Here is a 26,041-nt window from a genome sequence, read left to right as displayed (position 1 = left end):
CAACTATCCCCAGAATTTGGCCAGGGCTTCAGAGCAAATGCGGGCCCCTCGGCTGCCTCCCTTCTCCCTCCAGCAGTGGTAATGGTGAGCCAAGACTATCACTCACCAGAGGAGGCCGATGCTGATGAGAAAGACCCCCAGATGGTACAGCTGGGACTGACACACAGCCGCAGTGATCATACCTAACATTAACTGAGCGACATCTGTGCACACAGGTGCACTGCCCAACACTACACGGATTATTCCATCGAATCCTCCCTGGTTAATAAGATGAGTGCTATTATCACCTCCCTTGTACAGATGAGAAAACCGAGGCTTGGACAGGTTAAGCATCCTGACCAAGGGCCCACGGAGTTTAAATGATCAGGTCTGTCTGATTCCGGGGCCACTGTACTGCCTCCCCACACCGCACAAGTCACTGGTCTAGAGCTGCAGCTGCCTAGCATCCTGTTCTGTGGGTCGTCCCCCAAACACACCGCAGAGCAGAGACAAAGTGCACCAGGATGGAGCCGAGAAGGTCTCTCCAAGCTGAGCCCCATTTCGAAGCGGGAGCCTGGCCGGTCCTGGGAGGACAGCGGGGCTCCTGGATGAGGCTGCGCTTCTGAAGCCAGAATGAGGGGCGTGGTTGAGGGGAGGGGCTTCAAAACCAGGCCTGACCTGGAGGTGGGGGTGGGGGGCGTCCCTCCTGGGCTCCCACCCACTCTCCTGTATCCCCAGACCTGGCCCAGGGCTATCCTGGGCTCCCACCCACTCTCCTGTATCCCCAGACCTGGCCCATGGCTGCCACCCGCGCACAGGAAGAGTGCTTCTCCGGGTCCCCCTCAGCACAGCCAAGTTACAGCACAAACCCAGTGGCAGTCTGGCTGCCCACCTGGGGCCTCTCCCTCAGGTCAAACGTGGCTCCACAGGGCCACAGGGCTCAGATCACTGTGACATACTCCCCAAACCAGCACCGACTCCAGGACTCTTGCCTCTCATCTCCTTGGCTGCCCACTGCACCCCGTCACTCCCTAACAGTGGGTCACCCACCCTTTACTCTCCAGGCCCCAGGCCCACTCCACACCCTCTGAGCAGAGTCTTCGCTGCCTTGACTGGCCTGAAATCCATGGCCAATTCCTGCACTAACCATGACCCTGAGGCCCTCCTGCTCCCTCGACCTCTCATCACCCCCATCCTGGCAGCTGGCCAGCCTCTCCCCTCCTGCGTACACACTGGCTTCTCAGCGCTGTCAGAACAGCCTGGCGACCGTCCAGGCCACCACCAACTCTGCCATTCAACGCTGCTCCGAAATCCCTGGGGTCCTATCCACCCCCTGTGCCTTCCTTCCACGGTTTTTCCCAGACTCCTCCGGCCTCTGCCCCTCCCTCCTGCCCCTTCACGCTGTAAAAGCGACTCTGCCTTTCCTTCCCTGTGACCATCAAGGCCACAGAGCGGCAATGGCCCTAACACCCCCTCCCTGCATTTGGTCTACCCTTGCCTCCTCCCTCTGGTCCCCACTGAAGGGAAGCCCCTTCTGCCTCCCCAGCCCTCCCTGGAGACCTTCATTGGGGGCCCTCTGTCTCTGTCTCTCTGTCTCTCCCTCTCCCCCCATGTGTGCTGGAGCCGCCCAGACCCCTCACAGACGAGGCCGTGCACCTCTTCCCTTCCTTCAGTGGCATCACGTTGGTAATCTCAGCGGACCGTGGGAATTGGCAAACACCACACATCAGGCTTCTCCAAAAGACCCCATGGCCAGCACCCAGCAGCTTGCCGTGGGATGTAAGCTCTCCCAAGTGACCAACCATCCCAGTTTGCCCCGACCATCCTGAGCAGCCCCAGAACCAGGGAGCTCCTGAGTCCCAGGCATCCAGGATGGCAGGTCACCCTCCCCTCTTCATCTCCTCTGGTCTTTCTCAGTCAGTAAACTGTGCTCAGGTCTCCTGCAGGTCGGAGAGGCATCCCTCGAGGCTCCGCCCCTGCCCAGGGCTCCTCCTGGTCTCCCCTCCCTTCCCCCAACCCCAGGCTGTGGAACCACGGGTGACGAGTCCTCTCCTGTGCTGTCTGACATTCCTCCACTACTGCCATCACCTCCTTCCCATGCCTCACCCAGTCTTCTCCCAGGACAGTCACCAAGGACCCCGAGTTGCCCTTGCCTTGGGTACTGCGCCCTTCTGCAGTGTCCACACTGCGGACCCCTCCCTTGCTTCCAGGATGGCTGACACAGACCAAGTCATACCACACTGGTAAGAGCTGGGTCTCCATCACAGTTCTCTCTGCGGGCTGTCTTTCTGCCTCTAGCTCCTTCCTCTGGTCCCTTTCGTGACTCAGGCCCTCAAGGTGGGCAGGCTCCAGAGCCTGGCATCAGCCCTCTTCTCTTCTTCCATTCTTTCAAGGGGAGCTCATCCAATCCCATGTGCCCCCCACTTGCCCCAGCTCCAAAATCTGCATCCCCAGCCCTTGCCTCTCTCCTGGGCTTTGGGGGCAGATCTTGACCTACTTGCTGGACATCTCCACATGGGCAGTCACTTCAAATCAATTAGGCTAAAACGGAACCGAATCCATCACCGATTGCAATCTAGTCCTCCTCTGTGTGCCCAGCCTCGAGAATACTCCCAGCTGCCTCCAAGGAAGACTCTGAGAGGACAATTGCTGGCAAGGGGACACTCGTGTACTGTCGGTGGAATTGTAAACAGGTGCAGCCGCCATGCAAGACAGTATGGAGGTAGCGTCCCTCAGAAATAGAACTTCTGGAGTTCCCATTGTGGTGCAGCAGAAACGAATCTGACTAGGAACCATGAGGTTGTGGGTTCGATCCCTGGCCTCACTCAGTGGGTTAAGGATCTGGTGTTGTCATGAGCTGTGGTGTAGGTCGCAGATGCAGCTCAGATCCTGCATTGCTGTGGCCGTGGTGTAGGCCAGAAGCTGTAGCTCCGACTGGACCCCTAGCCTGGGAACCACCATATGACTTGGGTGTGGCCCTAAAAAGAAAAAAAAAAAAAAAAGAAATAGAACTACCATATCATCCAGCAATTTGGCTTCTGGGGTATATCCACAGGAAACAAAAACACTCTGTCAAACACTATGTCATTGATGCTACCCCGTGTTCACAGTAGCATTATTTACCATAACCAAGATACAGAAACAACCTAAGTATTCATCGGTGGATGAATGGATAAAGCAGATACGGCACATGTAGGCAATGGACATTTTAATAGTCAGCTATTAAAAAACAAAAACAGGACAACCCTGCCATTTGCGACAACAAATGGACTCTGATGGCATTCTACCGAGTGAAATAAGTCAGACAGAGAAAAGCAAAAACCGTATGATCTCACCGACATGTGGAATCTAAAAAACAAACAAATCAAATTTCTAGGAAAAGAGCTCAGACTTGTGGTTACCAGAGGTGGGGGAGGGGGTGTTGGAAGAACGTGGTCCAAAGGTACAAACTTCCACTTGTAAGATTAGTAAGCACTAGGGATGTCATGCACAGGATGCTGACTAGAGCCAACGCTGCAGTAAGATAAGCAGGCAAGCAGTTAAGAGGGCAAAGCCTAAGAGCTCTGGATTTCAGGGAAGGGAATGGTTTTCTTTTACTTTCTATTTTTATTGCATCTACATGAGATTACAGATGCAAACTAAACTTACTGTGGTAATCATCTCACAATACATGTAAGTCAAACCATGATGCTACACCCCTTAAAGTGGTACAGGGATGTATGTCAACTATATCTCAATAAAACTGGGGGGTAAAAAAAACCCCAAACTCTGTTCTAAGAGAGCAACTCCTGTTAAGAATTCTGTAGCCAATGAGCCCTCAGTTTACATTCAGAGGGTATGAAGACTCAGAATTTTTTTTTTTTATTAAATCATGTTTCATTTTTTTAAATTTTATTGAAGGACAGTTGATTTACAATGTTGTGTAGTTTGAACATGCATCTTTTCTGTGTTTTAGAAAACACGCTGTTAGCTAATTAGTAGGTTATATCTGGGTCTTCAGAGCCTTCCCTTCAGCAGAAGCAGCACATATGCTGAAACTGGAAGGAATTCGCTTGTCATTTCAGGGAAAATGAGTGTAAGGTCTCTATATGATAAAGACATTTTTATCGATTTGGGAACTGATATTGTGATTTATAATAAATATATATTTGGTCTTCATCCCCATTCCTAAAACCCTTGGAATTTCCTAAACGACATACATGATAATGAGTTTTTTACTATGTTAACGAGGTGACTTTTTGGCCCCCACCGGAGGATGGGAGCTGGTTGCCAGGAGATCTGACCACGTGAGTATTCTGGGTGGGGGGCGGGGGGAGAGGCTGGAGGGTGAATCAGGTGCCAATGGCCAAGATTTCATCAATCATGACTATACAGTGAAACCTCCGTAAAAACCCAAAAGGACAGGGTTCGGAGAGCTTCTAGGTTGGTGAACACACAGGATCTGGGGACGGCGGCACCCGTGGGGAGGACATGGACCCTGTCCTCTGCCTCTCTTCCACTTGGCTGTTCCTGAATTATAATCCTTTTACCAGTGACCTGGTAAGAAAAACATTTCCCGTGTTCTGTGAGCCACTCTAGCAAATTAATCGGGCCTGAGAAGGAGGTAGTGGGAGTCCACTGGCCATCCTGAGCTACAGAGGTCTTGGAACCTCCAGTCCTTAGCCAGAGCATTGCTGTGACTGTGGCATAGGCTGGCAGCTGCAGCTTCGATTCGACCCCTAGCCTGGGAACTTCCATATGCCGTGGGTGCGGCCCTAAAAAGCAAACGAAAAAAGAAGAATCAAAGAATCATCTAAACACCTGCCTTCCCCCACTTCCCTCACCTTCATCCAGTTAACCCTTAGGTGTCCTGTAGATTCTGCCTCCTTCATGCCTCTGTGCCCCAATTCTGCCCCATTAGCCAGCCCCCTGCCCTTTTTGCAGGATCATTCCCTGCTCAGTAGCTGCTCCCCAGGCCTCTAGTCTGGATCCAGTCCCACCCATCCTCCACTGCAGTAAGGGTGGTCATTTCTGAAAACAAACCTGATCAAGTGATTCCTCTGTTTAAAAGCTCTCAGTGGCTCCATGTAGCTTTCAGGATAAAGTGAAAACTTTTCACTGTACACATTAGACCCTCCGTAACCTGGTTCAGCAAGGACCCCTCAAGGTCACCGACCCAACCCTTGGTGTAATAGCCCTGAGACAGACATAGCTGTGAAGCAGAAGGTGCTGGCACTCCCAAGCCAGATGCCTGCATTCACCATGCTGGACCTCCACCAGGACAGGTGGGATCTGGGCTCCACCACCTCAGCCATTAAAGCAGATGCTAATGGCACCTGCATGTGGGGTTGTTTTAAGGACTAAACTAGACAATCCAAGGAAAGCTCTTAGAAACTGTCCGATGCTCAGTGAAACTCACTTGTAATTATCAGCCCCTCACCTGACTCTTGGCCACCTCTCCCTCCAGGTTACTAGCCATTACAGGCTGTGCCCTCTGCCCAGGATTCCCTTTGCCGGGCTAACTGCTCCTTGTCCTCTGAAATGCAGTTCGAGCTCTATTGCAGGCCCTGTTCCTTCTTCAGGAAGCATTTCCTGCTGCCCACATCTGATTCAAATGTCCTCTCGATGTCCCCAGGATCCTGCCTGGACTATCACGCTGTACTGTGTCACCTGCTCGCTTCGCCATCTCTACTCCAGAATGCTGAACTCAGGATTTGCTCCTGAGGGCTGATCACAGGGCCTGGCTTAGAGCCCGTGCCTCATCGAATGAATGAATGAGTGAATAAGTGAATGAATGAGTGAAGGAGTGAATGAATGAACGAGTGAATGAGTGAATGAAGGTAGCCCCAACCAGGGCTCATCCCTTAAGTCTCCAGGCCACTGCCCCATCCACTCCCCAGAGAGAACATCTCGAAGCATTTAAATCCCCAAAAGAAATGCACCAGGCCGACTCTGTCTGCCCTGGGTCTCCAGATGCTCCAGGAAAGCTCCAGTGGAGGAATGAGTCCAGCCCCTTGGGAGGGGCTAGAGGCTACAGGGAGGCCAAGATCAGTGCCAGAAAACAGAAGACGCTCGTTACGAAGCCAGTGAAATGAACCTCAGGTTGGGGTGCAGGGAAGGAGACCACGTTAGGAAAAGGAAAACGAGGGCAAAGCAAGCAAACTGTTTAAGCAGTCCACTGCGACTCAGGGGGAAGGACAGATTAAATCTAACCTCTGACAGGCAATCAATGGACATTCAATTAGCAGTCACAATATTACTAATTTACACCAAATGTCCAAACAATACCCATTTCCCACCCCACCCTACCCCGCCCCACTGCAAAGACCTAGGATCCAATGCCTCCCAGCTGTTCGGACATTGCCTACCAACAGACCAGGGCCACCGGGCCACCATACCCACACTGAAGACAGATCCCATGGCATTGGGATAGCCAGATTCAAAGTCGCTGGGCCGAAGGGCAGGCCTCAGTGATGCTCAGAGTGTAGCCTGGGTCTGGGGAAAGGACATGCAGAGCAGAGGGCCAGGCCACCTCTGGAACTGGGGAGGGGCAACGGAGGATTTAAAGAGGCCAAAATCACAACCAGGTAACCACCTCTGCATCTGCAGCCCTGGGGGTCCGAGTGGCCACAGACACCAGCTCGGCCTTTGGATGCCTTGTTTCCCACAGTCTCTGGCACCCCAAAGGTCAAATACCTGCTGGGTGCGCTGAAGTCCTTCTTCACCCTCAGAGCATCCAGAAATGGGCCAGGAGGAGGGTCTCCATTTGAGAGTAAAAGAGAATAAGGGGGATGGCACCCACTCCACAGGGACACCCGAAGTCACTGACCGAACCCTTGGCGTGGCAACCATGGACCAGAACCTTGAGGAGGCAGGATGCTGAAGGAACCAGGCAGAGCTCAGTTCTAACCATAACTCTGGGCAGGCCCCTCACTGCTCTGGGTCTCGGTTTCCTGCTCCAGTCAAATGGGAGAATACTGGTGCCCACCTCAAGGTTGACTGAGAACTGGGGGGCAGATGTGCTGAGTGCCGAGTCCACAGTGCTGGCAACTCTTGGTGTCTAAGCACTCATCTGGGCAGAGCTGGTGCCTGTGGTGGGGGCAGGGAGAGCAACGAGAGGAGGGAGAGGAGGGCAAAGCAGCTCCTTGTCCATCACGGCTGATGGACGAAATCTGAAGGATATTCCAGGTACCACCTACACAAATAAACCCCAAAGCCCCTCACATTTTCTAAGCCCTCTGAAAGCCCAGCTTTCAGCAAAGCAGTTTCTTTCTTTCTTTTTTTTAAGGGTTGCACCTGCAGCAAATGGAAGTTCCCAGGCTAGGGGTCAAATTGGAACTGCAGCTGCCAGCCTAGGCCACAGCCATGGCAACACCGGCTGGAAGATGCAGCTGATGGGAGCCGCATCTGTGACCTATACTGCAGCTTGCAGCATTGCCAGATCCTTAACCCACTGAGTGAGGCCAGGGATCGAACTCGCATTCTCACAGAGGCAATGTCGGGTCCTTAACTTGCTGAGCTAGAACAGAAACTCTGCAAAGCAATTTCCTGAGGAAAGCAAAAGCATGGTCTCAAAATATCTGAAGGGCTGTCATATTTCTTCTGCTTTACACAGCCCCATTTCCCCCTCTTGATCCTATAAAGTGGTCCCAGTGGGTTTTATCACCCCCATTCTACAGATGAGAAAACTAAGTCCTGCAGAAGCTAAATGACTAGCGCAAAGTCACACGGTAGCACATCTTACGTTTCTTCCAGCTCATGATGCTCCTGAGACAGAGAAGGACTGATAACTTACAGGGACAGAGGTGCTATCTATCAGAGAGGAGGGAGGGTAGCTCTGAGTCCCCTCCACTCCCCAGGGTTCCCTCTCTCTCTTCCTAATTCTGAGGCAACATGGAGCCTATGACATATTCCCCGGTTTTTCTTAGAACCTTCTGAGGTCTCTGCCCTGCTTGGCAGAACCTGGCCTGCTCTACAACTCCGGTGTCAGAAACAGAGGTACCCACAGGATGGCAGGCATGGGTCTTTGTGAGAATTTCCAAATTACGGATTTTAAGCACAGATAACTGAAATAGATATTTGAGAGGCATTTCCCTGGCCGACAGCCACTTCCTCGGCCTGGAGGTGATGCCACCCTTGGCAAAGGTGCTTTCAACCAATTTTAACATGCAGATTAAAGAGTTCTTGAACAGGACCAGGAGTGGAGAGCTGCCCCCTAAAATAAGCCCTCCCATCCCCCCACACCAGTAGGGAAACTGCATGGGCTTCGTCCCCCTGGAACTCCATGAAATATCCTTCCCTGCATTCTCTCCCCACAGGCCATCGACCAATTCATTTGCTCACCATTATTTTTAAAACTCAAATTTTATTAGCAGTGGAGCATGAGTAATAAATACTAATACACTGTTTGCACTTGAATTAGCCCTGCATGTTCTGGGACCACAGGGCTATTTGTCAAAGCCAGATTTCCTCCCCAAGCGCACTTTGTGGTCAGGACACGGGCCTTCCAAGGTCATGGACTCTCGGGCTCCAATCAAGGACAAGGGAGTGGTGCTAGGAGGACGCACACACTGGGGATCTCTGATTCCTAGACAGGGCGCTGAGCTGCCTGGAAGGAAGGGCAGCCGCGATGGGGCTGTGCTAGAAAGAGAAGAGCTGGCTCCCGGCTCTGCTGCTCACCAGCCTTGTCACCTGGGCCATATCAGCATAACCACGCTGAACTTCTTTCCTTACCTGTAAAATGGGCCAATAACACCTGCCTCCCAGGATTGCTAGGAGGATTAAATGAGAAAGTGGATGTGGAAGTGCCCAAAAGCAAATGTGCAGGTGGTGAGGAGGGGAGATTGCTCTAGGACACCTGAAAACACCTCTACCTGGTTCCGTGGAAGGATGAAGGAGGGGAAGCACCTTTTCTGGCCAGCCCCACTCCCCACTGGGGGCAGACACATTTGAATTTCCAGGCATATTCATGGGACATTCTGATGCAGCATCTGTGTACAGATGTCAGGAACTCAGCACTGAGCAAAACAGGTGTGGCCACTGGCGCCCACGCTGGGCTCTAGAGTCCTGCCTCTACAGCTGTTTGGGACTCAGGCTCAACTGGAGGGAGTCAAGGCCAAGGGCATTCCTTCCAGGGCAGGTGGACGGAGCAGCTGGGCTCCCGTGGAGAAGCTCTGGACCTCGGCCCCCCAATCTGGTGCTCAAGGGCCTTGCCTCTTTCAACAAACATTCAGCAAGACCCTCTGTGTTAGAGGCCATGGCACAGGAGTGGATGTCACAGCCCAATCCAATCCCGAGCTGCCCAGAATTCAGCGCCCAGTCGGGGTGGCAGTTACCGTGAACAGGCAGGTACAGCACCATTTGGAGAATCCTCTGAAGGGAAGGCGTGCAGGAGGGGTGGGAGCAGCAAGAGGGGGCCCCTTTCAGGCTTCAGGAGGCCGCAGGAAAGGGCTTCCTGGAAGATGAATGGAGAAGCAAAAGGAAAAGAGGAGGTGGCGGAAGGGGTTCCAAACAGGTGAACATCACATGCAAAGGTCCTGAGGCAGAGTTAACACTATACTGCGGAACTAGTGCCTGAGCGCAGGCTGACACCTGCTACATGGATGGAATTGCTAAGGGAGGCCCAGAGAAAGGGTCCTCATAGTCCCTGCCCTCAGTCAGCCTCCAGTCAAATAGGAGTGATAGGACCAACATACTGGAGACAGACATAAGACAAAAACAGTCACAAACAACCAGAACTCGCTAGTGTGCTTACTCTCTTCACAGTGTGTAGGTCCTTGCTGAGGGCTGAGATGTAACCATCAGGAGCTGAAGGGGTTAATCAGGGCAGGCCTCCCAGAGGAGCTGAGCAGCTCGGCTGGTACAGAAGCTGTGTGCCCTTCAGCACCTCAAATGATGCCACCAGGCCCTCTTTTTCCCCATCTGATTGGAAACCTTGGACAACAATAAGGCTTTATCTGCTTTGCCAGTTGCATATAAACACAAACACAATGGCATCTCTCTCCCACTAGACAAGGCCACACCGCAGGGCTGCTTCATCGGAGTTGGGCCGACTTGCTTAGCCAATGAATAAAAGCAACAAAAAGACCCGACTTCCCACCTTCCTCCCAGCCCCCAGCCCAGTCTGAGCAGTAAAGTCTCTGTGAAGATGCAAATTCCTTGCACAGACTCTGGGAGAGGTGAGGGAATTCGCTTAATGCAGAACAGCTCCCCCCTCCCCTTGGCTGGCTGCTGGGAGGAAAAATACTCCATTCTCCTCTTACCTGGTAGGGATCTGCCCAGGAGGGTTTTAATTGAGCAAGGCATCACTCGCCTGGAGCGTCCACACAGCCCCTCCCCACCAGGACCCTTGGAGACGCCCCTGCCCCAACCCCACCCAGCCTGCACAATCTTGCTTCTCTCTGACCAATGCGTTCCTTCCGGTTCCTGCTTCCCACTTACCCCCATTCTGGAGGCACCCCCCGACTGGGACTAGCTCAGGAACTGTGCTCTTCTCACCACAAGCTGCAGGCCAATGGGACCCCCAGCATCGTCAAATTAAAAGACAACACAGACCCAGGAGCCACCCCTCACTTAGTAGCCAAGGAAGGGGTTAGGACAAGAGGTTAGGTTGGCGCTTCATGCTCCACCCAGGCTCTGGAGTCGGACTTGGCCTGGGCCCACCCCTGCCCCAGGCTGGCTGTGTGACTTTGGGCAATTACACATCTTCTCTGAGCCTCAGTTTCCCTACTTATAAAACAGGGGCTGTTGGGCGTTCCCTGGTGGCTCAGCAGGTTAAGGATTTGATGGTGTCACTGCTGTGGCGAAGGTGAAGGTTCGATCCCAGCTGGATCCCTGGTCTGAGAACTTCTGCATGCCGTGGGTGTAGCCAAAACAAACAACAAACAGAAAAACAAAACAAAATGAAACAAAAGAAACAACAAAGACCCCCCCCCCAAAAAAAACAGGGGCTGTTGCGAGGACTACATGAGAAAATGCATGTGAAGTGATTAGCACACTGCCTAAAATATTCCACACAAACTAGACACGATTTCTCCAAAGGTCATTCCAGGTCTCCTCTTAGACATTCTGTCAAGTGACTGGACTCTGGCTATTATAACCCAGCCATGCCTAGCATCATAAGCACCTTAAACAAAAAAACATCAAAAAAATTTTTTTTCAAATGAAGTATAATGTATGTACAAAGAAATCACGAAAGTGTAGAGCTCAGTGAATCTCCCACAGAATCAGCTCTTGGATCCAGAAACAACATCAGCAGTACCCTAGAGCCCCCATCCCCCGTACCCCCTGCAAGCATAACTGCCACGCTGACTCCTGTCACCACAGGTTTACTCTGCCTGTGCCTGAACTGTATATAAAGTCACACAGTACATACTGAAAGCCCCTTCTAAGAAGCCCTTCCGATGTCATCCGATTTGCTCTTCTCCAAGCCCTCGAAGATTAGGTGTTTTCTCCTCCCCATTTTATCCCTGAACAAACAGAGGCTTTCAGACATCGTAACAGACTTATCCAAGGCTGCAGAGTAAATGAAGAGGTGGGAAATCTCATCCCAGGCTGGCCAAGGGCCTCTCCTGTCACCCTTCCACCGCACCAGACGACTTCCCACACATCGCACCAGCACTCCCACACCACCACGCTGCAGAGAAGCCCCCTCCTCCAGGAAGCTTCCTGGGATTGCTTAAAGGAGAGTCATCAGCCTGTCCTGCTCTGCCCATTTCAGCCTGGACCCTGGGTCTTAACACACACCTCTGTGGCACAGCCTAGATGAGTGTGTGTTTACTGCCCGCTGTGGGTCTGTGTGATGTCTCTGCCTGTCTCTCCTCCACACGCCTCTTGGGGTCACAACTCCCAGAGGGCAGGGCCGATTCTGAGGCTCATTTCCTGGCCTGCCCAGGACAGACGGGGCTGGCTAGCAGTTGGGGATGGTGGGGGCACCGCTGAACCAGGCCAGCCAGGTGGGGAGCAGCGGAAACGGGCACCTGCTCCCCTGCTTTGAGAAGAGGCTCCTGGAGAATCAGTCTAGTGAGAGGCATAAGACAAGAAAGAACAGGGGCTAGGGGACCCCATTTTGAATCCCACTGCTGCAAATCACAGGACCTTGGGCAAGTTCCTACCTCTTTCTGTGTCTGGCTTTCCTTGTGTGTAAAATGAGCTGGCTGGACTAAATGCGACTGGACACTGTTACACACTAAATGTCACTGTGTCCTGATCCCCCAGCAGACATCTCAAGTCCACCCAGGCTCCCTCCCAGGCAGCCCATACTCCGCCCCAGTCCTCTCAACCCAGCCTTGCAGGCACCATGGCCAACCAGCAGAAGGGGACACAGGAGGAAACCCATCTGATGCCACTGACCAAGGTCACACTGGGCAGCAGAAGTCCCCGGGCTCTGCATCACACACAGCACCTGTGCCCCAAGATCCAGGGGCTGAAAGGGCAGACAGGCCTATGCCCACGCGCCCTCCATCCCCGCACAAAGGCGGCCTTTTCCCAGGTCCTCCACCCACATCCTTGACACCCCCCTCTGCCCACCGCCCTCCCATACAACTAACTCTGCTGGGAATAAAGGAATTCTGGCGACACGCAGTCCCCGGCTCACACTGCGTGTCTAGGGAGCACCCTTGGGGCTCAGGCCTCTGCTCCCAGAGCTTCATCCTGACACACGGGGACGGCAGTGCCCCACCCTGATCCAGAGGTCACACCTCTCACCGCACGTGCCACCCCCACTCTCACTAGACACCTCCATCCAATCCCCCTCGGCCCCCATGCCAGGCCGAGGGGGATTGGACTGGGTTTGAGGGGTGAGGGGCTGAAGTGCTTAGGGCTTAGGGCTGCCCTTCGGACTGGTTCCGCTCTGTCATGGGTTGTGTTAATCCCACTACCCACCAGGGAAATGTGCTTTGAGATCCGTACAACCGACCCTTCCATCCTACACGCCTGTGAGCCGAAGCACAACATCCCAGCTTTCCAGGGCCGAGGCTCATCGCTGGCCTCAGGCTCCACGATGCGGGCCTCTGCACACGAGGGGCAGGCTGCCAAAGGAAGCCATTCACTCCACACACATGTAACGAGCACTCGCAATATGCTGGCACCGTCCTAGCTGCTGGGGCTGCAACACTGAGACAGATGCAGGCGCTGTGTGGTGGAGCTCATGTCTTTTTTTTTTTTTTTGCTTTTTAGGGCTGCACTTGTGGCAAATGGAAGTTCCCAGGCTAGGGGTCCAATCGGAGCTGCAGCTGCCAGCCTACACCACAGCCACCACAACACCAGATCCGAGCCACATCTGTGACCTACACTGCATGGCAACTCCAGATCCTTAACCCACTGAACGAGGCCAGGTATGGAACCTGCATCTTCATGGATACTAGTTGGGTTTGTTACTGCTGAGCCATGACAGGAACTCCTTTTTATTTTATTTTGTTGGAGCTCATGTCTTGAAGAGACAGATGATGACCTCTGCGGACCTCCCTGAGGCATCTGAGTGTGGCCTGGCTGGCCTTGTGGTCACCCGCCCTTGACCCGCCTCCAGGTGAGCTGTTTAAGCTCCTCCCCTGCAGGGGCTGGAGACTCAAGCAAAGACCCCTACTGGCTCCTTGGAGAAGCACCAGCCACCAGAAGAAGCCACACATTTAGAAAGAAAAGGGTGATGCTCTGGTCTAGCTGTGTGAGCTCAGGTTCCCCAGGTTCTGGGAGCACCCACCCTCTCTCGAGTCAATGGAACCAGTAATCCCTGCAGTGCAAGGCTGCTCTGAGGATCTGCCAAGACATAAGAGGATGGAACTTGTGACAAGAGGGGCGGCATTCCCAGCCCAGGAACATGGGACAAAGGTCGGCTCCACCCCACCTCCAGAAGCCCAGGATCAAGTACTGAGTACCCACCTCCACTGACCCCCCTCCCCAGAGAGGCACCGAGGGGAAGAGCCAGCCCACGAGCCGCCAGCCTGGGGGTCCTGTGCTGATGGAAACTTACTCAGCCAACTTTCCACGACTCACGCCGCCCACTGCCCTGGTCACTTCCACTCTGCACCCCACCTAGCGGATCTCATGTTCCAGCCTATTTACTCTGGACTCCGGCAGGACCCTTTCTTCTCAAAGGAGAAGGGTGTGGTGCTATTTTGGCTCACATAAACGGGGTGAGCTTTCTCCACCTACCTGCCTGCCCTCAGATCTGGGTCATCTGAACTTTCTGGCCCTTTGGTGGAGGTGTCTGCAGCATCACCCAGCCTCCCAGGAGCTCAAAGGAGCAGTCGGTCACTGAGGTTCTCAGCCCCTTGCCCCCAGGACCCAAGGCCCAACCCGTCATCTGACAGATTCAGAAGAGGTCTGCCTGCACATTTAGAAAGGGTCCAGCCCAGGGGGAGCCCACCCCGTGGGATTCTGTGGCAGTGCCTGGCACCCAGGAGGCCATCGGAAAATGTGTGCTATGAATGGATGTGACCAAGGATCAGGCACCTACCTGCCCGTGAGGCCCGGGCCAGCCTTGCACGTTCCCCGGGGGCCCCCACCGAGAAGCCATCAGCTTCCTGCCAGGGGACTCCGTTTGGGGAAAAGAGTCTTGAACAGAAACCCAGGTAGGAGGAGGCTCTGCTTCTTGTTCCTGAGGCAGCTTCGCACCCTCAGGACAGGAAGGGCAAGAGGGCAGAAGTGCCTTCAGGCCTCCAAGGCGGGGTGCAGAACAAGGGCGTGGAAAGCAGGTTTGGCTCAGTGTCCAGCGAAACCTTCTGTTTTTTTTGTTTTTTTTTTGTCTTTTGTCTTTTTGTTGTTGTTGTTGCTATTTCTTGGGCCGCTCTCGCGGCATATGGAGGTTCCCAGGCTAGGGGTTGAATCGGAGCTGCAGCCACCAGCCTACGCCAGAGCCACAGCAACGCGGGATCCGAGCCGCATCTGCAACCTACACCACAGCTCACGGCAATGCCGGATCGTTAACCCACTGAGCAAGGGCAGGGACCGAACCCGCAACCTCATGGTTCCTAGTCGGATTCGTTAACCACTGCGCCACGACGGGAACTCCCCCCTTCTGATATTTTTGAGGAGAAGCGCTAACACTTCCTGAGCACCTTCTGCGTGCCAGGCAGTGCGTCAGGTGCTCCCACATGCTTGTCTACACCTGCCCGGCGGGTGGTCAAGAGTATGGTCCAGACGGATGAGTCTATACCCTGGCCCCACCTGGCGTGTCACCCGGGCAAGCTATGCAACTGCTCTGCGCCTCAGTTCGCTCATCTGTAAAAGGAGATGACACTCCCTACTTCATGGGGTTGTTGGAAGATCAACTTAATACACATAAGGCATCTAGAACATAGTAAGTGCCCACCGATGTTAGCTTTCAGAAGATGGGGAGGAGGGAGAGGAGGAGGAGGAGGTGGCGGTAGAGGAGGAGGCGGAGGAGGAGGCAGCCGAGGTAGGTAACTAGCAGGGGAGATTCTATCTGTGGGCAAGAGGAGAGCAGAGGAAGGATGTTGACGGAATGATCTCAAGTTCCTTCCATGAATAAGATACTGTGATTCATTCAATCTCCATGAGTTTCGGTTTTCCCTGCAATAAAATAGGCATTATCATTCCAGGACAGATGCTGCTTTACTCTGTGTAACATCCTCACCTTGGGCGGAGGAGCAGGTGCACCCAAGGACCACTGCCTCCATCATCTGCACAGGCCGACGTGGCCTTCCCAAGGCCTCGGGTGTGTGGACAGAGCCCCGTGCGGGGGGGCAGAAGTCCCGGATCCTGATCCAACCTCTCAATCCATGACTCTGAGGGTCTGGATAAATCCCACCCGCCCCAACCACCCCTCACCTTCGTGGCCTGTGAGCTCCTGGGGGAAAGGGCAGAAATCCCCAAGTCATCACAAGCCTTTGAATGAATGTGTGACGCCATCAGGAAGGGGCCTTGGTGGCCTCGGAGCAAAGGCTGACTGTGCTGATGGAGGCTGGCCGTGGGGTGGAGGGCTGGTGACACACTTCACCCGCCAGCTTCCCCTAGTAAATGCCTCCATGGGGGTCTCCTGGCCCTCCCTAAACCCACTCTAGTCCTCTCTACTTCCGAAAAAGTCTCTGTTGCCTCCAAAGAGATGCCCAAACTCCCATCCTGTTACCAACCTTCCACTGTGATCTTATGAACTGCACTAGGCCAGGAAGATGCCATACAGATCAATAATAACCACGTGGGCCCAGCAGTGAGCCTTTAGATTTCTTCCAGAGATGCTGTCAAGCCTCTGAGAGTCCAAGACCTCAGTTAGTTCCCCTAGTACCCTGGGCAGCCATGCAAGGCAGCGAGTACCGCGGCCCTGGCGGAAGGCCAGTACACTAACCCTGGCTGGTCTACGCAGCCTGAGGCCCAGGACCTGGCAGAGGCTAGTCTCACCTGAGCTCCATCAATGCTCCAACTTTTTGGCTCCTAAGAGTCTTGTCAAGGCTTCACGTGGCTGCCTTCTTCAGCCTCCCCCAGGCCCTCCCCTTTCCATGTTTCAGGCACCAGTGCAGAAGCTCTGCTGGGCTGGTTTTAGTTGTTTCCCCAATATCGCCAGTGACCTCTCACTCAGGGGGTCAAAGAAATCAGGCCAAGGAAAGACAGGCACCAGCGCATATCAAGATCCCACTGCCACCTCCATGCCTGGCCTCTCTGCCAACGGATGAGAAACAGAAGTAGTGAGGGAGCCAGAGGGGAGTCTAGGCAATTAGGGGAGAGTCCGCGTATATTTCACACACATGTGCACTCAGGCACACATGCGTATGCACATGCACACAGGAATTGTACCACCAGAGTGTGAAATAAGACCACCTGGGTACAAATTCAAACCCCGCCTCTTACCAACCATGAGACTTTGGGCTAATGAATCATGTGTTCTGAATCTCAGCCTCTTCATCTGGAAAATGGGTATAATCACAGAACCTTAAAGTCATTAAGAGGATGAACTAAGATTACATATGGAAAGCACTTTGCATCATGCTTGGTGTATAACAAGCATTCGATAAATATTAGCCATTGTTATTGCTACCAGCACTGTTGCTATGAACTAATTTATCCATTTAATAAATATTTACTGAGTACCTACTAGGTGTCACCATAGTGCTAGAGACGAAACTCAAGACTGTATCTGAGCTCCCAAGTTCACAGTCCAGCGCCTTAAAGAAGCAAGATCGTTCTCAGCTCTAATCTGATTTGGTCTGGATGCTGGGATGGGACCAAATGATTTGTGGGAGTCTGTCTTTTCCAGCGCCCCCCCCCCCCACTCCTGAAGGCAAGTGAAAAGGATGCAGGCTGAGGAGCCTGGGCTGACACCCCAGTTCTGCCAGCCACTCCCTGTCTTATACCCTGGACAAGTGACTTAAGCTCCCTGAACCTCAGGGGCCTCCTCTGTCTGGGGCTTAGACGAAACTCACTCTAGCCTTCTCTGATGATTGAAAAAAATGCCCCTGCTGCCTCTCCATAAGGCCATGCCTCAATTCCCACCCTCTCACCCACCTTGCTAGGGACTGTGTTCTGCGACGGCTTAGGGACTGAACAGGGCTGGGAGAGACTGTGTAAACATGAAAAATAATCATACTTGTAAACGATAGATAGCAACTGTGACCATTTACCATCACTGAGCACACCTGCTGGGATTTAGAGAGGTGAGTTTTGGCTCCTCTGCCCCTTGCCAATGCCACACTGATGGGGCTGGAAGAGCTGTGATTGGAATCCGGTGCAATCTGATCGAGGCGCAGCCACCGCCGCCCCACATGGCCTCTACAGGAGGAACAGGAGTGTCTGGTTCAGGCTGCCCAACAGGCTGAGAGCAGCAGAGATCTGTCCCTGACGGCGGACAAAGGTGACGGCGGCACTTTGCCCCTAAACCCAGGCTCCTCACTCAGGAGTCCTGCAGGGCTGGAGAGCAGAAACCACCCCAGCTCCCCAGGATATGCCCAACTTGCTCGGCTTCTTAAACTTTTCTTTTTTATTAAGTGTGCCTTGTAGCCAGCCTCTCACACATCTTAACCTCCTCTGGGCTATTGATTTCTCATTTTATTAAATCTTCCTCTTTAACTCTGGCACTTAAACTCCAGTTCTAAACCTGTGTTTACTCCAGAGCCCCCCTCCCTGTCCTGTGCGGGGGGTCACACCCATGCTGGCTCCCCCCTCCGGGGAGTCTCCACATGCTTATCTCACAGAATCAAGAACTCTATGAGGTCAAGTTTATTACATACCCCAGATTATAGACAGGAAACTGAGGCAGCGATAAGGAGACTGGATTTCCCGTTTCCAAGCCGGATCTTTCCCACAGGTCCATAGTGTGCCCCCTTCCCAACAAAAGATGCCCCCCGACCCCCAAGACTGCACACCAGCTTCCTGTTCAGCCTCTCCATGGCCCAAATGCCGCCAGCACCCCAAAAACAAAACCACAGCCACCTGGGTTGTCTGCTTCCTCCAAGCAAACTGCTCCCTGAAAAGGGGGGGGGGCAAATGAGGGGCCATAAGGGCTAATCCAGGAGAGGGGCGGGGCTCACAGTGGTTACCCTGTCAAGCCACCGTGTCCCTAGTGGACAGCAGGCCAAGCTCAAACCCAGGACTGAATAACAAAAGGAGGTCTGCTAGCCTCTGGACCCTCGCTCCTCCCCACCACCACTCCGGCCCCAGCATCCTGGAAAATAGTCGGGTCCAGCACTGAGTGGGCAGCCACGGAGGAGGAGAAGGCCCAGTGTGACAGAGGAACTGGGGACCTTCCACAACAGGAAGCCAAAGGCCCCCCCGCCCAGCCCTCACACTCCCCTCCACACCCACCATGCTCTATGAATTTATGTCTGTAACAAACATTTGTTAAACGTGAGTTGAGGCCAACTCAGGTGAGAATTAAATAATTAAATTAATAATATTTAATTAGCAGCTGCTGCATGTGAGGCACTGTCCCCTAGAGGTGACAGGCACAGCCAGTACTGGGCACAGAGATCCCAGCTCTAGGAGGAGAGGAGAGGGCGCACAGGAGGCTGAAGGGGTGAAAATCTGGCATCAGAACCACCTAGAACCTGCCTTCTTGCCAGCATATGCCCCTAGGCATGCATCCAGGACCCCACAGCCCCCCTGGGCTGACCCCCAAAAGCCCCATCGCCCCCCTCACAGCATGTCTAGGGACACTCCACAGCCTCCCTCAGACCCACTTCCAGACTCCTCCAGACCGAGGCTGGAAATCTCCAAGTTCCCTCTGACACTTCCTGCTCCCCCGTCTGCTGTGCCCAATCTGTCAGCACGTCCTGCTGCTCCTTGGAAATGTCACTCAAGTGCACCCCCTTCTGCCGTTACCCCTGGGCTCTCACCCCCCTTCGGGCACCACCTTCCTCTGCCTGAGGGTCCCGAACCCCTTCTCTTTGGTTCTCAAGGTCCTGTGGACAGTTAGTTCTGCACACCCCCCACCACTGCTCACCCCTCCTCCCCACAGACAGGCCCCTTCCTCACCTGCACCTCGCCCCTCCTACCCATCACCCAACCCTCAGGACATCCCCTGTCCCCTTCCTCCCCCCACCCCCACCCCCCCGTCCTGGGCTCCAGCCCCATTTGAACACCTGCTCAGCCTGAGGCTGGTGCCCATTCCCATTCATGCACACGCCGCACGTGCCAACCATGCCTCATGCCCTCCTGCGCACTCCACCCAGCCATAAACCAGATTCCCAGAGGTGCTGGTAAACCCCATCCCTGCTGGGCCACATGGGAATGACAGGAGTGCTCAGTTGTTTAAAGAAAACCTGGAACCAATCTTTCTTTTCTTTTTTTCTCTTTTTAGGGCTTCACCCATGGCATATGGAGGTTCCCAGGCTAGGGGTCCAATCGGAGCTACAGCTGCTGGCCTACACCACAGCCACAGCAATGCAGGATCCGAGCCGCATCTGCAACCTACACCAGAGCTCACAGCAACGCCAAATTCTTAACCCACTGAGCGAGGCCAGGGATCGAACCTGCATCTTCATGGTTCCCAGGTTCATTCCACTGGGAACTCCCCAGGGGCCAATCTTTTTATAAAGAACGTCTCCTTCCCTTTTTCAGGCCCAAGTCTAAGGTCAAGAACTGGGGTTCTGAAGCGCCCCCTGCTGTGATGTGGCACAGAGTAGGCTACACTGCAGGGGCCCCTGCGGACCCCCTTTCTCATCTGTAAAATTCGGGCTGATCACATCTAACTCACAGGGTCTCAGGGGTGATTGAGCAAAATGAGCAGACTACAAAGGCAATGCAATGTTAAATTGAGTCTCTCCTTCCTTCTCATCATTTACCTCGGCTGGTTACTGTGGCTTAAAATGTTTCTTCGTATTGGATTTGCTACCTGTAAGGCATCCCCTGTTTTATGTAAGCAAATATTATAATCAAGTAATGACTATTTCCTCTGTTTCTACTATGAGCAGGAGCCAATTGCTGGGATGCCGAAGGACAGCGCTCCCTTGGTCAGGGATGAGGGTGTGAAAAGGCACCAGGCAAAGGCCTTGCTCCTGGGGGACTTGACATCTGGGTGGGAGACACACAGAGACAGGTAATAATCCACAGCAGGCAGGAGCTGGGAGCTAAGCCACAGAGGCTTCACGGGATGAGCCACAAAAGGGATGCTCCTGGGTACCTCCTGGGTTGCCTGTCACTCGACAAACCACATTCCCACACACAACCATTCTGGGCAGGTGAGATTATCCCCATTCTACAGGTGACACAGGTAAGGCTCAGAGTGGTTAAGATATTTGTTCAAAGTCACTCCAGGAGTGACACCAGGACAGGAACCCAAGACGCCTGATACTTAGCAGCGGAAGCTGCCACCACTTCCTGCTGGGATGAAAGCCCAGGCTGAGGGTAAGGGTGGGGGCGGCCTTCCCAGGTTGCACCTTGTGTGGCTCCAGCTGCATCTTGGTGGCTGAGAAAGGTGTGGGTGATCAAAAAAGAGGAGGAAAGGAAAAGGCAAGGGGTAGAGGGCCTAGGGTGATGGTGGGCAGAGAAGGGACAGAGGCTCACGACTAGAGGCATAAAGCCGGGGACAGCAGGTGCATGCCATAGACTCTGAGCCACGGTCTGGGAACTCTTTCCGGGAGCCTGGGGGCCATTGAGGCTTTGGAGACCTGGTCACATGTTACAAATACCACCCTTTGTAGGAAGGCAGGTGTGGTACCAGTAGAGTGTCTGGAGGCAGAGCCTGCAGGTTGCCCAGGGAGGAGGCTGTGTTACCATAACCCAGGGGGGTGAGCAAATGCAGCCCCAAGGCTGGGCGCCAGCAGAGCCCCAAAAAACTGAGGCCACATGAAGACTTGGGAGAGTGAGTGGAGGATGTGTGTATGTGGGGGGGCAGGGGTCGAGGGGTCCAAGGCGAACAGGCTATGAGCCTGAGAGAACCTGGAACTCTCCACAGGAGGAAGTCAAGAGGAAGTGATGACCAGGCGTGGAGGTGGCAGGCCACCTGGAGTACCGGGACAGCCAGTCTACGAGCTGGGCAAATGCAGGACCAAGGACCAGCTAGAACCCAGACCCGGGTGGTGTTGAGCTGACCCTGGAGAACGAGGGGAGGGCTGAGTGGGGGCTGCAGAGCGGGAGCGCGGAGCAGCTGAGACCTTAAGAAGCAACAAGTAGTAGCACAAGCGCCCCGGGCTGGGAGTCCAGAGGCCTCAGGTGTGGCTACAGAGCCTCGGACAAGTCATTTAACCTCTGCGAGCCTCAGTTCCCGGGGGATCAATAACACGGGGCTGCAGGGCAGAGGCACAGACGTAACTCAGGTCTGGTTCAGATCAAATGAGGTAGTTTTTCTAAAAAGCATTTGGAAAACTGTGGAACTCAATCCCCACATGTGGGATTCGTACTGCAGAAGCAACAAGAGATGTTTTCTTCCCACACACTTTCTCTGGCGCTGCCCACCCGCAACCAGACACGCAGCCACTGGCTTCCTACTCGCTGCCCCTCCTGTTTTCTGAGCAGTTTCTCCTCATCACCCAGGACAGGTCATCCTGCCCTTCTTCCTTCCTTCCTTCCATCTCGGCTGGGCTGAGACCCACATCGGGGGCAGCTGAGCCCACCGTCCAGGAGGGACTGCGTCCCAGCAGCTGGGCCCTTCTCCCTCGAGAGTCCACTTCTCTCTCCCAGCAAAGTTCCCTCTCCAGCCTCAGGGAAAACCACACCTGGGAGCCAGACCACAAAGCCGACCCAGTGCTTTCGGTGCTGGGGAAAATGCCAGCCAGTGATCAAGATGCCCAGGGAGGCGGGGGACAGGGAGAACACAGAAAACCAGAACCCCTTCGCTACCCCCTCCACAAAGCCCTGCCGCTTCTCCACCAGGCACCCCCAAGAGCTCCAGGGACAGCCTCATCTCTCCGGTCCTGGCTGGCAGGTCCCGAGGAAGACATGGATGGAGCTGGTGAGGCAGACAGGAGGTCGGTGGGCAAGCCCGGGCCACAGCTCCATGGAAGGCTCCCTCCGCAAGAATTGAACAAAATATGGGAAATTAAACAAACCCAGACACTGTAATGTGTGCATATTAGATTAACTCTCCAAAGGGTCGCGACCTTGAGAAACACATCCAGCCAGTGAGGAAAATAATAAACCTGATTAATGATGAGGCATGAGCTGCAGCTTCAGCAAATACGATGGGCCTGATGATGCCCAGTGGAGTTCCCAGGGCTTCCTGGGAGGAGGGGTTTAAGGACTGGCGCTCAGCTGACCTCTCCAGGTCCCTCCCCCCCATTACACACATGGACAGGGAAGCAAGGAAGCAGGACCAGCTTCCTCCCTCAGGTGCCCACTACCAACCCAGAGAGCCTCCATCCAGAGGATATCACGTCCACCCTTAGCAGGTGCTCCTGGAAGCGTCATTGTCACCCAGCTGATCCATAGGGAGCTTAGGTGAAGGTAGTTCTCTTTGTTCCTGGCAGGGCTCAAGGCTCACACCCAGTCCTTGGGACCTCTTGGTCTGGTCTTGCCTGGTGCCCACTGCCTGGCACCGGCGCCCAGCAAGCCCAGAGGGCCCCTCTTCTTCCCAGACAACCCAGGCCCTTGGGAGACATGCCCAGAAGAGCCACTGGAGGGAGGCAGGGAGGTGGCACCTCGTGGCATCACCAGACAACAGCACCAGGAGGAAGATGGCAGCATAAAGTAGAGATGCCAAGAGCTGTGCAGCCGAAGGTCCGGCGGAGGAAAAGCTCGGCCGCATTGCCCCGCCACTGCCAGGCGCGCGGGCCAGAGGGCCCAGGGCCTCCCCCATCGCGGCCTCCTCCACCCCAAAGGTCTTCGCCAACTCTCCCCCGGCCCCAGCTCCTCCCCTCTCACTTTCTTCAGCTCAAGGAGGCCAGCGAAAGAGGCACAGGTGCTCTCGGCGCCTTGAAACCCCTGTCCCAGCTGTCGCAAGCTGGCCCTCCACCCCGGCCAGGTCGGAGCGGCTCCCGGCTCGCTGGGCCGGTCCTCACTGGAGAGAATCTCAGTCAGCTCCCCTCCCCCCGCTGCTCCCCAGCCCCCTCCCCCATCACACGCCCAAATGCAGGTCTCTGGAGTTTCTCCCTCACTTCCCACTCGGGTGAACTAGGGTGGGATGGGTGGCAGCCTCATTCGTCCATTTCTGATAGGACGCTGTTCCCCCAAAGCGAGACGACGTGTAGGGTGGGGGGTGTGGTGGTGGCCCGAGTCCAGGGCAGGGGCCAGGGGCAGTCGAGGCAGATGGCAGCGAGGAAAGGGGGAGGGGGCTCCGTGGGCTCCGGGGCTGAGCTGGGATGGAGCACTGTAGCCGGGGACCGCGGCGACGGGAGAAGCGGAGGGTGACGAGGTGTGGAGGGAGAAGCGCCAGGGTGGGGAAGGGGCCGTCAGCCCTGCAGGGGGCAGAGGCAGGGCTGGGAGTTTACGGGGGCTGGGGGAGGACCAGAGCGGGAGGACGCGAGCCCGGGAAAGGGATGCGGAGGGAGGGAGATGGGGATGGAGACTGGAGGAACTACCGGCGCAGAGCGATGGGGGTTCGGGGCCCGATCGAGAGACGCAGGGACCGGAGTGCAGGGGACGGGCTGGCTGAAGGCGGGAGAGAGGAGGAAGGGCGCAGGGGAGGGGGTGGGGGCGGGGGCGGAGGAAGGGTGCGGGGCCGCGGCCCCGGAGGGAAGAAGAGGCAGGAACGTCAGAAGTAGGGGATCCGGGCGCGGGAGGGGACGTGCGCCGGGCGCCGCGCGGATGGGACGCGAGGGGTGCGGGGGCAGCGCTGGTGCGGGCCGGGGGCGCCGCGGCGGGCCCTGCCCTTACCTGGGCGGCTCCGCACTCCGGGGGCTGAGCTGGGGCCGGGCGTTGTTCCGCCGGCCGCCGGGCTGTTGTTTTCCTTTTTTTTCCTCTTCCGCAGCAGCCGCGGCGGCTCCAGCGCGATCCGCCGGCAGCTGAAGGCAGAGTCTGTGTCCGGCGGCGAGCGAGCGGCGAGCGGGCAGCGCGGGAGGAGCGCGGCCGAGGCGCGGAGCGCCGCCCGGCGGGCAGCGCGGGAACTGCAGCGGCCCGCGCACGCCGACTGGGGGGGCGCCCCTTCGGGGCCCGAGCGCCGGGCGGCCCGCACGCCCTCGCCTCCCGCTTGCCTCCTCGCCTGGTGCACCCCGGGGCCTAGGCGTGGGAGGAGCGCAGCGGCCGCGGGGCCGAGCGGCTGGGGGCAAACTTGCCGCCGCCCCGGGGGGCCGAGGCCGAGCGGGAGGCGCGAGGCTGGGGCTGCGGTGCGGGGCAGGAGCGCGAGGGGCGCGCGCGGCCGAGAAGCTTGAGGACGAGGTGCGGGCGCTCTGGTGGATCGTCCTCCGGGGGACCCAGGCGCAGCCCGCACCCTGCACCGCCCTGCGCAAAGGGGCGCCCACCCCGGCCCCGAGGAGTTCGAGCCCGGCCCGCTTCGGCGGGCAAAGGGCGCCTCCTGGTGGGACCTTGGGGAACAGCGCGAGGGACGAGCGTACCGGGTACTGGAGACTGCGGCCTTAGTGGTGGCGAGGATGGAGAGCGAGCCAGAGGTCTCAGGGAGAGAAAAGACCAAATTGTTCCAGGAGACACTAGAGAGAGACAACTTGCATTTAGTGGTTCCAGGGCACTATTTTATCAATACGAACATCTTTGGAGGAGCTGTCATTCTCATGTCACAGGTGAGGACCCCGAGGCTGGGAGAGGGGTAGGGTTCAGCCAGGAGTCCAAGCTCCAGGTGGACGAGGTCATGGCCCATTTTAACTGCATCACAATTGCCCTAATGAGGAGCCGAGGAATGCGGGGGGAGGGGGGGAGGCTCCTGAGGAAGGAGATCTCGGGACTCGTGACCTCCTTAGCCATGATCCTGCCTTTCCCACCCAGGTGGTCTCTGTCTTGGGCAAACGATACACTGATCACAGGGCCCTCCCATCTTCAACAGGCTCGGCTCCACTCGCACCTGCCCACCCACAACCTAATCAAATTCTCAGTAAAGAGTTCATTCTCAGACATGTTCGGTTGGGCCTTGGGCATGAAAGGATGTTACCTGGACTAGAGAATATTCCATGACACCGCGTTCCCCAGAAAGGGCTAACCACCCTGCTCTCCCCACTCCTCTGCCACGCAGACTGTCGGGAGGAATGTGGGTCACAGGAGTCCTGGTTTCCCATCCCCAGCTTCACACCCTGGGCTGGCTGAGTACTGGCTAGAGCAAGCCTCCCGTAATACCTACTGTGTGCCAAAACCACGAGCACTTACACAAGCATGATTTCCAACAACCTTCACATTGACTTTGCAAGGTAGGTGTGAAGGTGACACCCCCTTCCACAGATGAGGGAGCCTGCTAAAGTGTAAGGAGCCCCATAAGCCAGCCACAGGCTGGGACAAAGAGGCTGCACAGAACTATTCCTCATTCCAGCTCTAGTCCCTCCCATGGGACCTCATTGGGAAAGTGGCAAACAGCAGCATGGGCCAGGCAGACAGCACACAGGAGAAGTGAGGGGCACCCCTGGGAAGCGACTTCCCATCCCTCTGCTTACTGTCCACGTCTCTAACCATGAGGGACACAGACTGAATAATCTCTAATGTTACTTCAAACTCTGAAATGCTGAGCCTGGATCCTGGACCTGTTTTGCTGGAAGGATGCAAGATCAGCAAGACCATAGAGGCTGAAGTGTTTGAGAAGAAAAATTCCATCTCTGCACAATGC

The 26,041-nt window shown here is 55.4% G+C and overlaps 1 protein-coding gene across 4 annotated transcripts in view; it reads right to left on the bottom strand.

The window, feature by feature from the left end:
• The window catches only part of GRIK4 (glutamate ionotropic receptor kainate type subunit 4), a 459,028-nt gene extending 434,716 nt beyond the window's left edge, over positions 1 to 24,312 (bottom strand). For 3 of the 4 annotated variants that reach the window (XM_084976373.1, XM_021062991.2, XM_021062992.2), the window contains exon 1: positions 24,154 to 24,312. The gene's annotated coding sequence lies outside the window, so the exon portion shown is untranslated. Of the gene's footprint in view, positions 1 to 9,293; positions 9,413 to 24,153 lie in introns of those variants that run through there. The other variant, XM_084976374.1, reaches the window with a different exon arrangement.
• Positions 24,313 to 26,041: the final 1,729 nt, after the last annotated feature.

Source organism: Sus scrofa, chromosome 9 (assembly GCF_054392235.1).
Source record: "Sus scrofa isolate SSC_HxYL_T2T_F1_AM1 chromosome 9, Sscrofa_HxYL_maternal_Yorkshire_Landrace_v2.0, whole genome shotgun sequence".
NCBI classification, from domain to species: Eukaryota; Metazoa; Chordata; class Mammalia; order Artiodactyla; family Suidae; genus Sus; species Sus scrofa.
Note: the sequence above shows the minus strand (reverse complement) of the source record. Positions and strands in the feature narration are given on the sequence as shown.